General features: G+C 41.9%; 1 protein-coding gene across 1 annotated transcript in view; it reads right to left on the bottom strand.

Moving 5' to 3' along the window:
* Positions 1–19,108, bottom strand: part of IL1RAPL1 (interleukin 1 receptor accessory protein like 1) — a 1,273,168-nt gene that overhangs the window by 390,485 nt on the left and 863,575 nt on the right. The gene's annotated exons all lie outside the window — the stretch shown is intronic.

The following is a 19,108-nucleotide window of genomic DNA, read 5'->3' as shown; positions in this document are numbered from 1 at the left end:
TTCATCTGCACGCTACCTCCACCCGCTTCAGGAAGAAACCAGCGCAAGAAGCCAGCCCCCTTTCAAAACTCTCTTCACCATGTAATAAAGGAACAACACAGATATTAATTTTAGAAAGGGAGTGAGAGAGAGGAAGAAACAGCTGCCAATGAAAAGTGTTTGTGCCTTTAACTGGGGCTGCAGTCCTATGCACATTTGCCTGGGAGGGAGGAAGCCCTATGAAACTCAGGCACATAAGGATTGTAATTTTGTGTGTTTGCTTTCAAGTTTGCTTCCTCCCCCTCTAGCCTGTCCCGAGTCCCTGCCTCTACACGCATGTTGGCAAAGCAAAGCCCCCTCCACCTCTTAAGGGGGGGTAGGGAAGAGAAGCATCACCAGCCTGAGCCTCTCCTGAGCCTTGATTCAGGCACGTGTTGAAAGCAAATGCAACAGTTCCAAAAAGGACACATGTGAATGGGCTTTCAAAGTCTCCTCCCTCCAAAGGCTAGGCTTGCCCTTGCAGGGAAGGACTTTAGAAAAAAGCCATTAAAAGTTTGCAAGGTGGTATGCCAAATATACATGAACAGGGGCAGTGCTTTTTTGTTATTGTTTTTTATATGAAAATGAAATGGACTGCCTTCAAGATTCCGACTTATGTTTTCATGGTAAGCAGTATTCAGAGGTGGTTTACCATTGCCTTCCTCCGAGGCTAAGAGGCAGTGACTGGGCTAAGGTCACCAGTGAGCTTCATGTCTGTGTGGGGATTCGAACTCTGGTCTCCCAGGTCATAGTCCAACACCTTAACCACTACACCACACTGGCTCTGCTACTCATATCTCAATAAATTGATAAAAGCCTCTCCCACCCCTGCCTTCTTCCTGCATCCCTCCCCCTTTGCTACTGAATTTGTGATGAACTTCTAATAAAAAGGGGGAGAGAAAATATGACATAAAATACTTGCTTTGCAAGAGTGTCCCTTGCCTCACTGTGCTTTTGCTGTCAGCTGCTATTGCTTTCCATTCCAGCAATTGGAGCGCCCCAAAAGGTCTTCCTTGGGCCCTTTGAGTTCGCTTCAGAGCCGGAAGTGTATGCATGCCTCTCCTTCTTGCTCGATACGGTGATCCTTCCCTCTTGAAGGAGGAGAAGCATTCCAGCTGACTCTGAAGGGAAAGATCAAGGCTTTGAGGGGAAAGAAGATAGAGGTGGCGGCAGCGGCGGTGGCAGCGGCGGCGGCAGCAGCGGCAGCAGCAGCAGCAGCAGCAAAAAGAGAAATGCAACTAATTATAGCGCTCCAAAATGGCTTCCTTGTGCCTTTTGCAACTGCTCCTCTCTCTGTAGCACAACAGAGAGCCGGAAGTGTATGTGTGCCTCTCCTCCTCCTTCCCTCTTGGAGGAGGAGGAGAAGACTAGGCATGTGCAGAAGGAGGACGCTTCCAAGCCAGCTCTGAGGGGAAAGATCAAGATCGAGGCTTTGAGGGGAAGTATTAAGGTGGTGGTGGCAAAAGGAGGAGAAGCGCTGGGGTGGCAGGGATGGGCTGAGGTTGGTGAAGGGGCCCTTCACAATTTAACCCAAACAATTCAAAAACTGTATCTAAAGCAATTTAAGACAAAAAAGCCTGATTTGTGCATTTAATTAAACAAGGTTTTACTCCCTATCACAACTCTCTCTGCCAAAAAATGTTTGACCAATTAAATATTCACACTGCATTTGGTTTCACTTCTATCCATGAGGGCAGTGATTGGAAGCAATTACACACAACACTTTATCAAAATGAAAAGCCACAGAGAGGACAGGATCACCTGCTGCCTTTAAATAATCATTAAACACATAATTCAATCAAAATTAAGCACTTTTAAGACACACAGATTTAAAAATAAGACTTAAAACATACTGAACTTTGGTTTGATTGTGTCCTCATGTGACACTGAACATTTTTAGTTTAGTCTATATGCTTCAATGCATAAAATACAGCTCACAAAACATTTTCCTTCCTTTACCTGTCAGATAAAAGAGTTTACACAAAGAATATTTCTGTTCTATTAAAGGGACGCTCATGTGCACTATTAAGAAATCTTAAGATGACATGATCTATCATTTTATTGCTTAGGACACCAATATAGGCTATTGGTTTATCTACTTTTAAGAGGAAAATGTTTTTTAGAAAGCAAGGATCAGCAAAATTGTCTTGACTCAACCATTTCTTATGCACAAACTTTCAATTATATCTGTAGTTTTCTGAAGAAACGGCTATATGTTAAAGTTGGTTTTCTTTTCACTCTCTTAACAACTTGGTCCTGATCAATGTTTAGGGCAGGGATGGGGAACCTATAACTTTCCTGGTATGACTATGACTCCCATCATCCTTGACCACTGGCTGTAGTAGCTACAGCTGATGGAATTTGGTGTCAAACAACAGCTGGAGAGCCACAGCTTCCCAAAACCAGGCTTAGAGTGTGGTACATTTATTGCTGTGTTAGTCCAATGTTACACACACAAAAATGTAACGTTTCATGATCAAGGCACATGATCCAAGCACAAATGAAAAGTAAAGTTTCATTCAATCAACCAGAAACCTGATTCTTACATTATAAGAATCCAATGCCAATCAATGAGTATCCAAACCACATGAGAGAGATGGGATTTTGTGGGGAAGTCATGCTAACATCTACACACACACACAGCAGCCCCTGCCACTAGTTTGATTCTCCCCATGTGATTTCTCTCCTTCCATATGGTTTCTATATTATGTTACCAAGAACATAATATACTTCCATTACATTCCTTATTTCCTTCTTTTATGAATCGTGTCACATAAAACATTCCAAAGTGATTTAACAATAAAAACATACAAAGAAACAGTTTCAAGTGCAATACAGTTACTGCCTGGAATAACCATTTCCACTCAAAAGCCTTGTTGGAAAAGGAAGGTCTTCAATAAATGCCAAAATGGTAATGGAGACAGTGCCTGTCTCATATGTAGCATGAAGGGGTTTCAAAGGATAGGTACCACCACACTAAAGGTCTGATTCCTACATCATATGGGATGGATCTCCTGATGAGATAGTATCTGCAGGAAGCCCTCTTCAGCAGAGTACTGTGATTGCAATGGTTGGGTATACACATGGTGAGATGAACTTTTAGATATCCTGGACCAAGCTGCATAGGACGGTGTACACGAGTACCAAAAGCTTGAATATTGCTTGATAGCTAATTGACAGCCACTGTTCCTAGTAGAGGAAAGGGATGCAAGGAAAGGCCACTGAGACAGAACAATTTAGACACAGATGTAACTTTAAAAGGTACTCTTTTTTGGTAGAAGATAGGCAAGAAAACAGGGCAACATACATTTTGATTTGGTCAGCTATGGTAAAAATTTGGATTATGTAATGGAATGTTTTGTTTCTGAAATTTCTATCATGCTTTTGGATATTTTGTTTTATCGCTTGTGTGTTTGCTGCTCTGGGTTCCTTGGGAGAAAGGGCAGGCTATGCATTTTAATAATAACAACAACAACAGCAACAACAACAACAACAACAATAATAATAAAACCCTCATTTATTCTAAGGAATTTACAATTGCTAAGATTATAAGTGACTGATTTGGTTTGTAAGAGAAGAATGTATTTAGATATTGTGAATAAATGAACAGACAAGTTGGTTGTGGGTTTTTTGGTCATATGATCAGTTGATATATAAACTGAACACAAACTCTTGCTCTTTTTTTCAACATCTGCAAGTTAAAGAACTATAGGGTTGGATCTAGACAGAGGATACTATCCTATGGCATCTTGAAATTCATCGGTGGGGCCATAGGATAAAGCAGATCTCTGTGGAAGATTCACTCTCACAAGACTTTCCATTTCCATTTATCTTTGCAAAATTGTGGAGGATGGGTGAAGTGCCGGATGACTAGAGAAGGGCCAATGTTGTCCCTATCTTCAAAAAAGGCAAAAAGGAGGAAGCTGAGAACTACGGACTAGTCAACCTGACATCAATTCCTTGGAAAATTCTAGAGAAGATTATAAAGCTGTCAGTCTGTAAGTACCTTGATAACAATGCAGTGATTACATGGATTTGTCAAGAACAAATGCTGCCAGACTAATCTTATCTCATTTTTTGATCAGGTAACCTCCCTAGTAGACTGTGGGAATGCTATGGACATAATATATCTCGACTTCAGCAAAGCTTTTGACAAAATGCCCCATGATATTAGCAAGCTAGCTAAATGTGGGCTGGATGGAACAACCATCAGGTGGATCCACAATTGACTACAGAATCGTACTCAAAGAGTGCTTATCAATCATTCCTTCCCAAACTGGGGGAAGGTAAGGAGTGGGTTACTGCAGAGCTCAGTCCTGGACCCAGTGCTCTTCGACATTTTTATTAATGACTTGGATGAGTAGGTGCAGGGAATGCTTATCAAATTTGCAGATGATACAAAATTGGAAGAGATACACGGAAACAAAATTCAAAGTGACCTTGATAGGCTGGAGCATTGGGCTAAAAACAACAGAATGAAATCTAACAGGGAGAAGTGCAAAGTTCTACAATGAGGAAAAAGAAACCAAGTACACAGTTATAAGATGGGGGATACTTGGCTCAGCCATACTACATGTGAGAAAGATCTTGGAATTGTTGATCACAAGCTGAATATGAGCCAACAATATGATGTGGCTGCAGAAAAGGAAAATGCTATTTTAGGTTGCATTAACAGAAGTATAGTTTCCAAATCACATGAAGTACAAGTTCCCATCTATTCGGCAATGGTTAGGCCTCATCTTGAATACTGCATCCAGTTCTGGTCTCTGCACTGTAAGAAGGATGCAGACAAACTGGAAGAGGTTCAAAGGAGGGCAGCAAGGATGATCAAGGGACTGTAAACAAAGCCCTATTATGAGACACTGAAAGAACTGGGCATGTTTAGCCTTGAGAAGACTGAGGGGAGTTTTGATAGCATTCTTCAAGTACTTGAAAGATTGTTAAACAGAGGAGGGCCAGGATCTCTTCTCGATCATCCCAGAGTGGAGGACACAGAATAATGGGCTCAAGTTACAGGAAGCCAAATTTTGTCTGAACATCAGAAAAAACTTCCTAACTGTTAGAGCAGTATGACAATAGAATCAAATACCTAGGGAGGTGGTGGGCTCTCCAACACTGGGGGTATTCAAACGGCAGCAGGACAGCCACCTGCTGGGTATGGTTTAAGATGGATTCCTGCATTGAACAGGGGGTTGGACTCCATGGCATTATAGCCCCCTTCCAACTCTACTATTCTCTGATTCTATGAACCCACCCACCCTCTAGATAGAAGCTCCCACTGAGGCATTAAGCAGTCATCGGTAAACAGGACAAGAAAGGATTTTTTCCTCCTAAGGGTGGTAGTTTAGCAAAAACAGCAAAAAAAGTTAGGTGCCATTGTGTCACAACTTTTGTGATGGTAGAAATGACATTGAGCAGGATAATTGGCATAAAGGAGACCCCCATAAGATGTCTGGGGATAGCTCTCAGAGTCAGAGCTCAGAGGGGCTGATCTGAAGTCACACAGTTCCAGTTGCCAATGGGATCCAGATGCCAGGAATGCATCACACTGGATCCATTTTATGCTGGTGAATCCCAGGTGCTCCTCAGTAGTTGTTCTGAGGCAGTTGTGAAGCAACAGGCATGTTGTCTGAAGGGACATCAGTTCTGCCTTCAGTGCCATGACAACCCCACACACCTGCTGTAATCGATAAAGTTGTGGCCTGTTTCAACTCGCACCTGGCTTAAGGTCTGTTAATTCCCTTACATTGCCCAGAAAGGCAACACAATGTGTATACTCCCCCAAAGCCTAATTAAGTCTGGATTCAGTTCATGGTATATAAGATCCAACAGAAGTTTGAACTAAATACGGATTTGACACATTTTGAAACTTCGTTATACAAGGGTCAGATGATGAAAGGCCTTCAAATATTGTTTGTATTTCTAATTTGGATTTATTAGATCCAATACAGGTTAAAATACAGGTTAAAATGGGAAGTCAGATTATCAAGAGTAGTATTTAAATAAACAGATATCACTAATTTCATTGAATGTGGCAATAACAGGAAATTGTTACAAGGTATCATGGTATTTTTCCTTTGTAAAAATTAAATTGCTGTATCAAATGTTGGAGACAGGTCTAAATCTAGGGAGGCAGACTTCATAGATGTTTGATGGTGCTGTAAAAGGATTCAGTTGTTTTGGTTGACTGTAGAACAAATTGTCTGTGATGTCTTTAGACAAAAAATGTTTTGACACCTAGAATGGTTGAACTGAATGCTGTATGAAGGTTTGCAAAAACAACAGCAACAACAGGCTGAGTTGTGTATTAATATGCTTGCAGCAAAATGAAAATGGAAATGGACTCCCTTCAAGTCAATCCCGACTTATGGCTACCCTATGAATAGGGTTTTCATGGTAAGCAGTATTCAGAGGAGGTTTACCATTGCCTCCCTCTGAGGCTAGTCCTCCCCAACTGGCTAGGGCCTGCTCAGCTTGTCACAGCTGCACAAGCCAGCCCCTTCCTTGACCGCAACTGCCAGCTGGGGGGCAACTGGGCTCCTTGGGACTATGTAGCTTGCCCACAGCTGCACAGGTAGCAGGGCACGTAACCCCTGAGCCACTCACTGTGGGGGTGATCTTTAGCTGGCCCTTGACACCCAGGAGACATGAGCGGGGATTTGAACTCACTGCTTACAGCAGTAACTATATTAGTAGCTAACTCAATATTGGATGGGAAATAAAAGTCCATTTATAGTGGAATGGTGCCAGAAATTGGGTTTGTTATGGTGATGAATAAATGTTCAGTCATGATTCATTTGTGTATGGGTAATTGATATGCACTTTATTCATATGTTAAGAGTGCTATCTGTTTTTAAGATATTAGAAAGCTAGATTCCATTATTTCCCTATGATAAAGTCTGTAAGCAAGCCTTAACCTTATTATGAATTATTTTTTCCCTTTCCCTTTGGTGGGTTTGTGATTAAAGACATTAATAAACAGAAGCAGACGATTTTTAGTGGACAGAAGGCTAAGATAAATTTTTAAAATCTATTTGGTACAAGTTGTTTTTCATGTGTATTGTGTGTGGATATATTCATTTATTTATTACATTTATATACCACCTTTCCTGCAAGAAGCTCAGTGTGGTGTTCATTGTTCTTCCCTCCCTATTTTATCCTCCAACAGCCCCGTGAGGTAGGTTAGGTTGACAGAGAGTGACTGGCCCAAAGTCATCCAGTGAGCTTCGTGTCTGAGGAGGGATTCTAACCCTGGTCCTCTAGGACATAGTCCAACACACTAACCATTACACCACATTGGAGATACATAGTATAATTTTGTCCTATTGTCCTATTCTTTATTATATGTATTGTTTTAAATTAAATAATTTCCATTAAAAAAAATCACTTGAACCCACCCTCCATCCACCTTTCAACTCAAAACTATTTAGTTAATATAAAAACAACTCAAAAACGTCAGCCAAGTTAAATTAGGAGAATTTATCTGAGATTCCACCCCTTCCAAATTGGTTCCAGCTTTAGTATTCAGTATACTCTACAAACTCTACAGATATTAATTCCCTCTTCCTTGTTTAGACATGCCTTTTGTTCTTCTGTTTTGACTAAAGTCATTGGATGAAAATATACCATGGAGTCTAATTTTTCTCTCTTGGTAGGCAACAGGCAAAATCACCACATTTATGGATGGTCTTCAGTTCAATGCATTCTCAGTTTCTCTTTTCTAGAGAGATGTAAGGCTGAAGAGGCATGCAAATACAATTGCTTCTCTACAGTGAGTGCAGCATATGTGTATCTCTTGTCTGAGACACTGATCACAGGAGGAAAACTTAAAGAGGCAGGCCCTTAACCAAACTTAAGTACAATATTCACTAATAGGCAAAAAACCTTGTGGTTTAAGAACGTACCTATAGGCCACAGATATTTCTATCAAACTTTAAAAAGCAGGGAAATTGGGCAGCTATAGTGAATGCACCAGGGGAGCAGGAGACCTGAACTCCTCTCTGAGATATTGGACTGCCCTACAAATTTGTCAAAATGCAAACACCATTTGAGTTGGTCTTTCACAGTCCAATCCACTTCCTGTGTAGCTTGGAAGAATTTGGTAACATGTGCCTCTGAGTATATGGTGAGGAGAAGGACATGTTTGATCATTTGCATGTTTATTGAGTTCAGTGGGATTTACTCCCGTGCAATCATGAGGAAGAAGGAAGGGGGAGGGAAGGAGGAAGGGAGAGGACGGGGAAGGAGGGGAAAGCCAAGTCTGATCATTTGCATTCTTATTGAGTTCAATGGGATTTACTCCTATGTAATCATGGTTAGGATAGGTAAAACTGACCATGGGGGAGGAGCAGAGGGAGGGGAGAGGAGAGGGAAGGCGAAAGGGAGGGGAGAGGGGAGCAGAAGGAGGGGAAGGGGAAGGAGGGGATTAGAGAGGGAGGGGCAAAGGAAGGTGCAGGGGAGGGCAGGTTTGATAATTTGCATGCTTATTGAGTTCAGTGGTATTTACTCCGATGCAATCATGCTTAAAAGAGGTAAAACTGACCATGGGGAGATGGAGGGGGAAGGAGGGGATTGCAGGGGAAGAAAGGGGCAAAAGGGAGGAGATAGGAAGGAGGAGAAGGGAGGGTGGGTTTGATCAGTTGCATACTTTTGGGGTTCAATGGGATTTATGTCTGTGCAATCATGTTTGAAAATGGAAATGGACTGCCTTCGAGTCGATCCCAACTTATGGTGACCCTGTGAATAGGGTTTTAATGGTAAACGGTATTCAGAGGTGGTTTTACCATTGCCTTCCTCTGAGGCTGAGAGGCAGTGACTGGCCCAACATCACCCAGTGAGATTAATGGCTGTGTGGGGATTCGAACCCTGGCCTCCCAGGTAGTACTCCAACACTGACCTGGGGGAGGGGCAGGGAGGGTAGGAGGAGGGGGAGGTTAGAAGATGGGTGGGTTGGCACTGGGCAGAGGGGAAGCCCCTTTTCGAAAAGGAAAACATTGTGAACAGTATCATTGCTTTTCAGCATTTCCCCTACCTTTTTATTCTACAGCAGTTACATGTAGCCTCCCATGCAAATTTAAGCCAAAGCTGTCCCTGGCCACATCCACACCAGGCCTTTATTTCACTGGAGAGTCATGGTTTCTCTCAAAGAATCCTGGGAAGTGTAGATAGTGAAGGGTGCTGAGAGTTGCTGGGAGATGCCCTGTTTCCCTCATAGAGCTCCAATCAGAGCAGCTGACTTTTAAACCAGTCTGGCCACTGGAAATCTGTCAGGGGAATAGGAGTCTCCTCTTAGCACCCTATACAAACTACACTTCCTGGGATTCTCTGAAGGAAACCATGACTGTCTCACATGAAATCAAAGTCTGGTGTGGGTGTGGCCCCCTCATTAGCCAAACCCAGAAGATGTGAGGCTTTTAAAACACTGACAGTTGGTTCTTACTGAGCATGCCCAACATTATCATTGAGTTCAAACAAAAATGTATTAAATTAATTAAAAATCAGCCAGACATTTTTTAACTTTTAAACTGCAGAATATGAAGTTCAGGTTATGGGGCAAGGTCAGTAATAGGATTACAGGGACTCTGTGAACATGGCTGAATGAATTTTAATGAATTTCACCAGATTACGAGAACTCTGAGAGAGAAAAGACCAAAAGGGCTCTGGGGTTTCCTCTCTCTCTCTCTTTACACTTTGAACTCTCTTTTCTTTCTGACTGTTTTATTGCCATGAAAATTTAGAGGGTTGTTAACAAGCATTTCTGAGTTCAGGACTATACGTTTCGTAAGGTTTTGTTTTGTAATGTGCTTATGGGAAGCATCAGAATGGCATGGGGGGTATTTTCAATTTAACATTGCGGAATGTGAAAAATCCATTCTGGCTATAGTATACAGCCACTCTCATGGCTGTATAATAAAGGAGCACAGTCTATGGAATAAAGAACCTTCTGCAAGTAAAAATAATGTAGCACAGATGTCTTAATGGCAATGAAGCAGGTGCAGCTCCATAATTATATTCTATTTCCATTCATGAAATGCTCAGAATACTGGAAGGATAACATTGCTGATAGAGATGAGATGCCCCAAGCACAGGAGCTTAGAGAGCAATTCCATGCTTATGTCATGCCTGCTGTATGGGATAGGGTTAATTCTACACTTCCCAGCATTGTGAAGGTCTAAGAGTATACAGAAGCATCTTGCAGTTAAGGAATATACTGTCCAGAAAAACGTTAGCTGTGTATACAATTTTGCAAAAAGCCTTCATCAGCAGATCAGGGCTTGAATTGGGATGAACACTTACTAAAGTAGATGGCATGATGAGACAAATATATATACTGTAAATTACTGCTGATGACATTAGAAGGCAACCATGGATGTGAGCATGAAGGCAGGGCCTGAAGAATATAGCCCAGAAAAGAGAAACAAGATGTTGCCCATAGGCTCAAGATGTTGTTGTGACCTAAATAGAATTGTAGACATGAGGACTCATATATAGTTTTGCTGAACTTACTGTGTAGTATTGCTTTGCAGATATTGCTACATGACCTCACTCTTGCAGGACACTGTAGGGGGTGGCTTGAGTCTATGTATTCTGGCTCTACTGATCATACTATAAAAGAGGAACAGTTAGTAGAAGGTGGCCTCTGAGCATGCCCTCTTCTACTAGCTCTACCTCTTTTATAGCAAAGCCAGAATACATAGACTCAAACCACTCCTTACAATATCCTGCAAGAGTGAGGTACAATGTGTTGATGAAGACAAGGTGACATTAAGGCATCCTAGAGAGATTCCCTGTTCAGGATTGCACCAGGTGAGTCTGCCTGTTCCATCAATGGAGATTTGCACTAGTCTGACCAGAAAAGGTCTAGGTCTAGGTCTCAGTTGCACTGAAAAGAAGCCAGGCATCCCACTACTCAGAAGAATTGAACTCATGAACAAAGAGCTGTGTTATTCTGAACTTACCCTCTTTTGTGGTTGGAATTTGTGGTTAATTAACTGTTCAATGGGTTAAACAATTCCATTTGTGTGTTCTGGGGTTTCAGTTCTCCTAATTACACATTCCATTTAACTTCAATCTGACATGGATAAGCACCTACAACTGACAGTATTCAAGTACTATGTTGGGAGAAGACTACACCATTTTTCTCACCTAATGATAGAAGAGCATTATACTTGCAAAATACAGTGCCTTGCCAAAGTAGTCAGACCCCTGACCAATGCTCTCATACTACTGAATTACAAATGGTATATTGTAATTTCATTCTGTATGATATTTTATTTTGAAACACTGAAACTCAAAATCAATTATTGTAAGATGACATTGGTTTTAAGTTGGGAAATGTTTGTAAGAAACATAAAAAACTGAAACATGTTGCTTACATAAGTATTCAACCCCCCCCCACACACACACTAATATTTGGTAGAGCTACCTTTTGCTGCAATTACAGCTTTAGGTCTTTTGGAATAGGTATGTACCAGCTTTGCACACAGTGTCAGAGGGATTTTGGCCCATTCTTCTTGGGAGATTCGCTCCAGGTTGTTCAGGTTGGTTGGATGTCGCTTGTGGACTGCAATTTTCAGAGAGCGCCACATATTGTGAGTGGGATTGAGATCAGGACTTTGACTGGGCCCCTGTAGGACATTCACCTTTTTGTTCTTGAGCCACTCCAATGTTGCTTTGGTCTTGTGGTTGGGATCATTGTCCTCCTGAAAAGTGAATTTCCTCCCAACCTCCAGTTTTTTAGTGGACTGAAGGAGGTTCTCTTGCAGTATTTCCCTGTATTTTGCTCCATCCATTCTTCCTTTGATTTTAACAAGATGCCCAGTCCCTGCTGATGAGAAGCATCCCCACAGCATGATGCTGCCACCACCATACCTCACTGTAGGGATGGTGTGCTTTGCGGCATGGGCAGTGTTAGGTTTGTGCCACACATAGCGCTTTAAGTTTTGGCCAAAAAGCTCTATCTTGGTCTCATCTGACCACAAAACTTTTTCCCACATCGCAGCTGGGGCACTCTCATGCTTTCTGACAAACTCCAGACATGCTTTCAGATGGCACTTTTTGAGTAACAGCTTCTTCCTTGTCATCCTCCCATACAGGCCAATGTTATGCAGAGCTCTTGATATGGTTGACTGGTGCACCATTACTACACTCCCAGCCACTGAACTCTGTAGCTCCTTCAAAGTGACTGTTGGTCTCTCTGTGGCTTCTCTTACAACTCTCCTTCTTGTTTCAGCGATGAGGTTTGAGGGATGGCCTTTTCTTGGCAGTGTCTGGGTGGTGTGATGCAGCTTCCACTTCCTGATTATTGTGCTCACTGTGATAGCCAAACACTTGGATATTATTTATTTATTTATTTATTGCATTTGTATACTGCCCCAAAGCTGAAGCTCTCTGGGCGGTTTACAACAACTAAAAGCATTAAAAACAAATATACAAATTTAAAAATACATTTTTAAAAAGCAAATTAAAAACACATGCTAAAATGCCTGGGAGAAGGGGAAAGTCTTGACCTGGTGCCGAAAAGATAATAGTGTTGGCGCCAGCCGCACCTTGTCATCGAAATCATTCCATAATTTGGGGGCCACCACTGAGAAGGCCCTCTCCCTTGCTGTCATCCTCCCAGCTTCCCTCGGAGTAGGCACCCGGAGGAGGGCCTTGGATGTTGAGCATAGTGTACGGGTGGGTTCGTGTCGGGAGAGGCGTTCCATCAGGTATTGTGGTCCTAAGCCGTGTAAGGCTTTATAGGTTAAAACCAACACCTTGAATCATGCTCGGAAACATACAGGCAGCCAATGCAAGCGGGCCAGAATCGGTTTTATATGTTCGAACAGTCTGGTCCCTGTAACCAATCTGGCTGCTGCATTTTGCACAAGCTGCAGTTTCCGAATCATCTTCAAAGGCAGCCCCATGTAGAGTGCATTGCAGTAATCTAACTTGGAGGTTACCAGAGCATGGACAACTGAAGCCAGGTTATTCCTGTCCAGATAGGGGCGTAGCTGGGACACCAACCGAAGTTGGTAGAAGGCACTCTGTGCCACCGAGGCTACCTGAGCCTCAAGTGACAGAGATGGTTCTAGGAGAACCTGCTCCTTCAGGGGGAGTGCAACCCCATCCAGCACAGGTTGGACATCCACCATCTGGTCAGAAGAACCACCCACTAGCAGCATCTCAGTCTTGTCTGGATTGAGCCTCAATTTATTAGCCCTCATCCAGTCCATTGTCGCAGCCAGGCACCGGTTCAGCACATTGATAGCCTCACCTGAAGAAGATGAAAAGGAGAAATAGAGCTGCATGTCATCAGCATACCGATGGAAACGCACTCCAAAGCTCCGGATGACCGCACCCAACGGTTTCATGTAGATGTTGAACAGCATGGGGGACAGAACTGACCCCTGTGGGACCCCATACTGGAGAGTCCAGGGTGCCGAGCAATGTTCCCCAAGCACTACCTTCTGGAGGCAACCTGCCAAATAGGAGTGGAACCACCGCAATGCAGTACCTCCCACTCCCAACTCAGCCAGTCGTCCCAGAAGGATACCATGGCCGATGGTATAGAGAGCTGCTGAGAGATCAAGAAGAATCAAGAGTCACACTCCCCCTGTCTCTCTCCCGACAGAGGTCATCATACAGGGCCACCAAAGCTATTTCCATGCCAAAACCAGGCCTGAAACCCGACTGAAATGGATCCAAATAATGGGTCTCATCCAAGAGTGCCTGGAGCTGGCCTGCTACCACTCGTTAAAGGACCTTGCCCAGGAATGCAACATTTGCTACCGGCCTATAGTTTTTAAGATTTTCTGGGTCCAGGGAGGGTCTCTTCAGGAGTGGTCTCACTACTGCCTCTTTCAGGCAGCCAGGGACCACCCCCTCTTGCAGAGAGGCATTAATAACTTCCCTGGCCCAGCCGGCTGTTCCATCCCTGCTAGCTTTGATTAGCCAAGAAGGGCAAGGATCCAGCACAGAAGTGGTTGCACGAACCTGTCCAAGCACCTTGTCAACATCCTCAAGCTGTACCAACTGAAATTCATCCAAGAAATCGAGACAAGGCTGTGCTCTGGATACCCTGTTTGATTCACCTGCTATAACACTGGAGTCTAAGTCCTGGCGGATGCTAAAGATTTTATCCTGGAAGTGCCTAGCAAATTCATTACAACGGGCCTCAGATGGTTCTACCATGTCCTTGCGGCCAGCGTGTAATAGCCCCCGGACAATTTGAAGAGCTCCGCTGTGCGGCAGATTGATGATTTGATAGTGGCAGCAAAATGTTATTTTTTTGCTGCCCTCACTGCTCCTAAATACAGCTTACCATAGGCACTTACCAGTGTGTAATTGCATCCACCAGGAGTTCGTCTCCATCTGCACTCAAGCTGTCTCCTATATTGTTTCATCGCTCTCAGCTCTGGGATATACCATGGAGCCGTACGAGCTCTACACAGGAGAGGGTGCTCAAGAGCAATCATGTCAGGAGCAATATTTTGTACCCTTTTCCTAATCTAGGCATTTGTATTACATTATCCCTCACTTCTGTAGAATGCTCTTTGGTCTTCATTTTCCTTCAGATCCACAGCCTGACCAATGATCCTTCAACAGTGGGTTTTTTATGATAATGTGACAGCAACTGTAATGGATAACAGGTGGAGGCCAATGGTAAGGTAATTGTGTCCTCAATAGGACAATTTCTTTCATTTGTGTAAACAGTGAGATTCCACAGTACAGGGGTTGAATATTTATGAAAGCAACATGTTTCAATTTTTTATGTTTCTTACAAACATTTCCCAACATAAAACCAATGTCATCCTACAATAACTGATTTTGAGTTTCAGTGTTTCAAAATAAAATATAATACAGAATGAAATTACAATGTACCATTTGTAATTCAGTAATATGAGAACATTGGTCAGGGGTCTGACTACTTTGGCAAGGCACTGTACATTATGCAGGTTAAAACACATACTGGATTCAAATTTGAGTTTTCGACTGGAATAAAAGGACCCCCGCACACCATTTCTCCCTTCCCACCTTCAGAGCCATAACAGCAGATAAGATTCTGACTATTCTACAGCTAGTCATGTAACAGCACCAAAAATATGTCAGTCTCAGCCAGGAACATAGACATCATATATCAAGATGCACAAAGTTCTATATCATTTTGCCCTATCTTGTCATATCAGAACCCTTAGAGGTACTCTGCCTCAGTATTCCAGACACAAACACTTACCAGGAATCTCAACTCCATCCCTTCAACTGGGATTGCAAAGGAAAATAACTCTATGCAGGTAAATGAGGATGGGTAGTCCCCATGGAGGGGATACTACCCCCCTCCAAAGAGAGAGAGATGGATATGCAGAGCAAACACCCATGGCAATAGAGTATCACCCATATTGCCACATGGTGTATTGGATTGTTACTCAACATGTGGGAGCAATGTTTCTCTCTTAGGAGACATAGGCTAAGTGTTGAAAAGGGATCTCTTTTGCCACGCACAGAGTCCAAACTCATGTTCCCACCATGCAATTATGAAGGTAATAGGGAATACAGAAACCCTTAGAGTGAACACCTGGAATTCTACATCACGGTTTGTTAGCGCTCATCCAACATTCATGACTCCTTCTCCCTTGCACGACTGGAGCTAGAGCACCTATAACAGAACAAAAGAGAAACTGCAGATTGCAACTCCCTACAAAGAAGTGGGTATTGCCTCAACGACAACTTTATCTTCCTCCACTGGCAAACCCCTAAACATAGATATCAGGGCAACTGTAACTGCCTGATTCAGAAGTTATAGTGGGTCTTGTGGTATGGAAAAGCACTGAGGTAATAGAGAACTTTTATTCACCCAATAATCAATAATCAGCACCAACCAACTGGATTTATTTGTTGCAGTTTCTACACCCATTATTCATCCCTATCCTCATGTTTCTTTTGTCTCTCCACAAGCAACCATGCACTACGTTCTGCTACGAAGGCCCTCCTCCGGGTTCCAACTCACAGGGAGGCCCGGAGGGTGATGACAAGATCTAGGGCCTTCTCAGTGGTGGCCCCCGAACTATGGAACAGTCTCCCCGAGGAAGTACGCCTGGCACCGACTCTGCTCTCCTTCCGGCGCCAGGTCAAAACCTTCCTATTCTCTGAAGCATTTTAAGTTACACTGATTTACTTTTTAAAATGTTTATTGTATTGGATTGATGATTGTATTTTAGTATTATTTTGTTATTCATTGTATTTTTATGCTATTTTATGTTCACCGCCCAGAGAGCTATTGCTAGTCGGGCGGTATATAAATTTAATAAATAAATAAATAAATAAATAAACCAGGCAGCCATTCAACACATCCAGAAGGAAAGATGTTCTCCACCCCATTGTCCACAAGCAAGGCAACAGTGACCAGAGAAAAACTTGCTGTACTTCTGTGGTGTTTCCATCTTTGTCCTCCTATGGTTCTTGTTCTTTTCTAAAGCGTATAATAGACAATGTAATAGATGCCATGCAGTGATGGAAAAATCAGTTGTTGTTCTGTGCATGTGTGCGTTCTATGCACACATAATTTGTAGGCATTGTCAATACACAGTGTTGTGACTGTTAACCAGAGATGTTGTGGAAATATGTGTTAGTGTTTCCGTGCTAGCTTTTGTTTTCTCTGGACATTGTTCAGCTATTTATTCTGCTGTGCAGAAGGTTGCAAATACGTTCTACCAACATTAATCCTGGCACAGCAGCCACCCGATATGCATGAACTATAAGATTCCCTGTTAAATAAGACCTTTTCCTTTGCTATCTTCTACTCTTGATTTTTCCCTACAGTGAACAGGTGTTACCAATCTTATAAAATTGAAAGTAGCTTGGCATAATAAAAATATCAGGATGTAAGAAAATGATATAGACGATGAAACAGTTCAAATACTTTTTCCCCTGGATTATTCAAGCAACAGAAATGTCACCAAGTATTTTCTTATTATGAGTAAGAAGAACCTTTCTAAGGCATAAATCTCATATTGACATTTCCTATTGACATCAGCTGCAATTTTTCAACTTCCTGTCTAATTTATCTTGTGATAATTATACATCCCTCTGGTAGAGTAAATAGCAGCCATTAAATTCTTGTAGAAGATAGTGACATTGCTATGTGCTCAGTGCAAATTCGTAACACCTTGAGTCATTCAGATTTGATGGATCTTGGTGAGAAGTTAGTCAAATGTCCACACATAAGCATGGTAACAATATTTATCAAGCAAGAAGGTTCAAAATCAGAATTATCTTCCAGAGAAATACATCTAGATCCAAAATGGTTTACTTGATATGGGATAAAATAATAAAGAAAAGGTTAATATTCAAATAAGATAAAACTTATATACTATAACACATCTTAGCACATAAGAGGTAACATAATGTAAAATAAAAAGAGTGTCAACTTAGAAAGTCCTAAGACATTGAAATGAGGGAAGAGGGGAATATTGTGTGTCTTTTGCATTAGCGCTTGTATTTCCAGTCAGCTCCTTATAACACACTGAGGTATTATTACTGAAAACACTGAGTGCACATAGCCACTCATGGCTTTCCAGGCAACTGTCAGCAGCAGTTGGGTTTCACATGATTTCAGCTTGTAATAGTACAGGGAAAAGTCAGCCCAGGCTGATTAAAAACTGCAGCCGAAAATACTGTGTGAATTACCAATGAGTATCCTCAGGAAGGCATTGGGGCTGCAGGTATCTTAGCTAGAATGTTAATAGAAGATATTATGCTCCCATCAGGTTTTTGTTCTCCTGAGGCCAAACCTTACAACATTAGGCATATCATTGGCTTTGTGTGCTTGGGTTTGGTTTACAATAGCTGACAGGCATAGGTGTGACCTAGATTGAGATTACAGTATGGGAGGGAATTTAACCCTTTGCCACTGCTACAGTCCTGATCTAGACCCTAGAATTGCTATTTGTCCCAGGAGGAAAACATTAGTGCCTATGGATGAACTATATGCAAACAAAAAATAACATACCTCTTTTATTTTTGTTTTGTTATTGCAAAGTCATACTTTGAGACATTAGCCCAGTTAAAAAATATAACACTGAAACACAATTCACCATGGTTCATCATGTGGGTGAGTCTCCATAAACTTAAGTGAAGAATCATGCTCAAGAGCCCCCCCCCCCCTCCTGTGTGGCCAATAGAAAGTTTCTTGCTGACTTTAGTTTAGCTTTTAAATAATCTTGGTTTTGCTTTACATATAAACTAGGGTTCTTGGTTTAAAAGAAACAATGATTCTAAACAAGCTAACTTCAAGCCATTGGTTATGAAAGCTGGCTTAACTAACAAAGAAAACTTGTTTGTTTTAACTGAATATTCAGTCTGTTTAAAGAAAGCTTTTGTATAAACTGTACAGAGGCCATATATAGGCATTTCTGTTCACCCTTTCTTCAAATGAATAAGAAAAACCCCATTCATAAACCCTTTTATTCATAGCCCTCTGTGAGTGAATAATAATACAAAGCACAGCCTTTGGCACTCTGAGTTCACTATTGATCATTAAGAAATGATCTTACATACCTACTGCAGTGTGATTAGTTTGTACTTCTCTGACTTTATTGATCACACGTCAGTAGAAATTTCAGTAACTGTGTTCTGACAACACATTGTAAATGAAATACTTTTTGAAAATCTATTTTAAAACATGCCAAAATACAATTCAAGAATCTGGCAGACACATTCACTTGGCACTAAAGCAAAAATAGGAAAAGATAACCATCTAAATAGGTGTGCAAGGCTGCTGGAAACTCATAGATTTACAGAAAGCAGAGGAAAGTTATGAAAGGCAAGCTTAATTTTTACAAAGCAAGTGCTGTTCTTTACACTCTTTCCTCTCACCCCGCCCAACCAAACAGATGCTAGGCAAGCTACTGTGAAAACTATTCACCTTTCCTGTGCTACAGGGTCAGATCTCCTCATTACTTGATGTCTGAGCAGTGTATGAAGCTATTGTAAAAGGAAGGTGAGCTGGGAATATAAAAAAGGGAAGAGAAACCAAAATGAGATGATAGGGCAGATGTTTTAGTGTTACATTCAATGAAAATTAAACAGCTATAGTGCCAAGCCACAATTT

Source organism: Rhineura floridana, chromosome 5 (assembly GCF_030035675.1).
Source record: "Rhineura floridana isolate rRhiFlo1 chromosome 5, rRhiFlo1.hap2, whole genome shotgun sequence".
Taxonomy (NCBI): Eukaryota; Metazoa; Chordata; class Lepidosauria; order Squamata; family Rhineuridae; genus Rhineura; species Rhineura floridana.
The sequence above is the reverse complement of the archived record's forward strand: the minus strand, read 5'-3'. Positions and strand labels throughout refer to the sequence as shown.